General features: G+C 26.7%; 1 long non-coding RNA gene across 1 annotated transcript; it reads left to right on the plus strand.

The window, feature by feature from the left end:
* The first annotated feature begins 400 nt into the window (after nucleotides 1-400).
* LOC139500072 (uncharacterized) lies at nucleotides 401-2,682 on the plus strand. Its single transcript, XR_011658297.1, has 3 exons — nucleotides 401-523; nucleotides 1,313-1,492; nucleotides 2,244-2,682. It is a non-coding gene; the product is annotated as an uncharacterized lncRNA (long non-coding RNA).
* Nucleotides 2,683-3,931: the final 1,249 nt, after the last annotated feature.

Here is a 3,931-nt window from a genome sequence, read left to right on the forward strand (position 1 = left end):
TATCAAAGCATTACATCTACGGAACCCATTGCTATATCACAATAAGGAAATTACTCAAAAGAAGGGGGAAAACATTACAAATGCATTATATTTGTGCTTAAAAAGTTTCTAAATTTAGTAATTAGTAATATGAATGTGGATCTACTAATTACTTTTCAAAAGACAAAACGAGATATAAGGTATTTTTTTTCTCTCACAAAAATCAGACGGTTATTGATTCTTTGTACACAATACAGAACAAAGACTTTATTCGGTCACAGTTAGAGTCTATTCACCTTAAAATTAAGTGCACGGCTCGATTACACTTTATTATGTTGCTCATGTACTTTTAAACTAGTTTTGTGTGCATTAGACACTAAAATATGCCTAGTCAGCAAACAACAATTGTTTTTTTGTCTGATGTTTTATTTTGCATAGTCAAGAAAACCAGTTTTGAATAGATGTGTCATAGGTATATAGACAACTGAACGCCACATGTTCCAATCACCCCTGTTTCCCTGTTTGATTAAACAACAAAAACAAGGTAAATACAATACAACATAGTTTTAAAATAGCTGATTTCTTTCTATGTTTTAAGATTTCTGTAAAGTAGAGGAAAATGAAAATAACACTTTATGAATTTAATGCGTCACCTTTTTAGGTACTTTTCCTTAATTTCACAATAACTAACACCTCTGCATTAATAATTGTGCATAAATAATCATTTTACAGTAACATCTGAAATAACTATACAACAGATAAGCTATTCTTGCAAAATTTAATAGAAAGAAAATCTAATCATTTAAAAACATTATAAAGTTAATGATTGTATTTGGTTTTGGTGGTTTTTTTGGGGGGAGGGTGATTACATTGACGGACATCACTCTGACTTCATATATACATTTATATAGAATGAACGTATGAAAAAAAGAACATTTTGAAAATTCTTTTTGCAGTTTTTGTCAGTAAAAAATTAAAATCACAATTTCATAAGATGTTTACATGTAAAACAGAAAATTGTGATGTGTCTGTCAGTAGACCGATATTTTTTAAAAAGAGGGAGATATAAGAGGGTGTCTCATTGACATAAGATATACAGCATTTTACTGCTGGTATCATTAATTAGTTGGTCTATATCATGTATGTCTAAGGGAAAAGGTTTTCAACAATTTTTCAGCTTAATTAATTTTTCAGCTAAATGTTATTTTCAACACTGCCCATTTTGCTTTCCTATTCCCCCCCCCCCCCCTTATTTGAGCGTATATGATGAAGGTTCTTCGGAAATTCGTACATTAAAAAAAATATATCATATATATATTATCATATACTATAGGTGAACAAATAAATCCCCTCCAGAATGAAAATCTTCAAGATTATGTGTGCCATATTTGGGATACTAATGGCAATTTTAGGAGAAACAGCTAGTGGATTGCCACCAATGGGACGGGATGGATATAATAGAGTTAAAGGAGATGATAATGTCAACAATTTTGATAGAGCCGTAGGATTACTGGTAATGACAAATAAAAAAAAATGTCTATTCGTATTGAGTTTTATAATAATAATAATAATAATAATAATAATAATAATAATAATAATAATAATAATAATAATAATAATAATAATAATAATAATAACAAATAAAAAAATTAACTATTCGTATTGAGTTTTATAATAATAATAAAAACAATAATAAAAATAATAATAATAATAATAATAATAATAATAATAATAATAATAAATAATAATAATAATAATAATAATAATAATAATAATAATAATAATAATAATAATAATAATAATAATAATAATAAATAAAAAAATTGACTATTCGTATTGAGTTTTATAATATATAAAAACAATAATAATAATAATAATAATAATAATAATAATAATAATAATAATAATAATAATAATAATAATAATAATAATAATAATAATAATAATAATAATAATAATACTAATAATAATAATAATAATAACAAATAAAAAATATGAGTATTCGTATTGAGTTTTATAATAATAATAATAATAATAATAATAATAATAATAATAATAATAATAATAATAATAATAATAATAATAATAACAAATAGAAAAATTGACTATTCGTATTGAGTTTTATAATAATAATAAAAACAATAATAAAAATAATAATAATAATAATAATAATAATAATAATAATAATAATAATAATAATAATAATAATAAAAATAACAATAATAATAATGATGTAAAAATAAACATGATTGTATTTTTTTCAGGTGAAAAGAGATTAGATGGTCTGAGGCACCAAACACTGCAGCTTTCATCATTGAAACTTAACTAAATATATTTATAGTTGTTCTGTGTATTAGTTTTCATTTCATCTTTAAATCATACCTGTTTGTCTTTATATTTTACTGGACATATGATCGATGAAAAAGTATAACAAAAAATACCGCACTTCAAGGTCAATTCAAAAAGGTTACGTCCATAGAACTGATTATGGTAATTTTGATCATTCCCATTTGAGGGGATGGACACATTTGGGATTGTGACATATATATTATTCCTGTAGAAATTGTTCTGCTTACTAGAAAGACTTGATTTTGTTTTATTATTAAATAATCAATTTAATCACTAGGATGAAATTTAACTCAATTGTACTTCTCAAATAATTTGGCGTTATAATTGACAATAAAAGACTTTGTAATACTATTATTTGTCTGTTTGTCTTTTTATTTTTTAGCCAGGCGTTGTCAGTTTATTTTCAATCTATGAGTTTGACTGTCCCTCTGGTATTTTCGCCCCTCCTCTGTATTTGTATTGCATTCGATAGTGAAATCCGTGTCAGTTTAAGTGAAAGGTTGAGCGATGATGTTTTTGATTCGACCGTCACTGATGAGTCTTTTGTAGACGAAACGCACGTCTGTCGCAAAAAAAGAAAACCGATCCTGGTATCTATTAAGAGTATAGGCATATGCTATGACCTAAGCTATCGACCTATTATCCAGTATGTTGTTGCTTGCTCTTTGCTTATTTAGTATATGCTTATGTTTGAGCACACATAAGACGTTTCTTCTTTTGAATTGTTTCATCATATAGTGTCACACCGGTTCCTGGTTTTAACTTATAATTTATTAAAGAAAACTCAGCCGCAGAAGACTGCGTAACAGGAGCATATTATACACAATATTAATTACAACATACATAGTTTATAATACAAACAGCATACATCTTAAAATTATACATCTTCAGAAATAATTCTGTGTTTATTACAGTTTTAAATTAGACAAGCATCTTTTCTACCTTTTGAATAAAAATTGACAGCTTAGACAGCACATTACTATTACAATATTTAAGCATGCCAAGTAATTTTTTTCATTTGGATATTTTAAATGATATGGAGGTATGAACTTTCCCCTTAAATCCTTAATTTCACAATTGGTACATTTACATATATAGTGGTTTACATCCCCAAGACCAGCTTTACAATGAGGACACATTCTCTCATTTCGTGGTACATTTCTCCATCTTCCTGTTTCGATGGGAAACTTTGCATTACATACCCTTAATTTACATATGTTTACTCTATGAACCCGCCTTAATTTTAACAGATATGGTTCTAGGCAAAACTCTTCTTTAAAGTGTATATAAATCCCCCCCCCCCCCCTGATGAGTTGTTTATATCAGAGAACCATTTTTGAATATACTGGTCCTGGAGACGCTGCGTTACATTAATTTTAATATAATTAAAATCAACTTGCTCCGGAATTTTATATAGTTCACAAAAGCTACAGTCATTAAACACAGATTTTACATAGTAAAACCACTTGAAATTATAACATTCATGCTCATGCATGTACCAAAGTAACTTATACAGTTTATCCGATAGTTTTTTTTATCATTTGTTGCTAGCTTGTGCCAAAAACATACCATTTTTAACTTGATCTGCAGTTCAAGTGGAAAT

The sequence above is a fragment of the Mytilus edulis genome, chromosome 13, assembly GCF_963676685.1.
Source record: "Mytilus edulis chromosome 13, xbMytEdul2.2, whole genome shotgun sequence".
Lineage (NCBI taxonomy): Eukaryota > Metazoa > Mollusca > Bivalvia > Mytilida > Mytilidae > Mytilus > Mytilus edulis.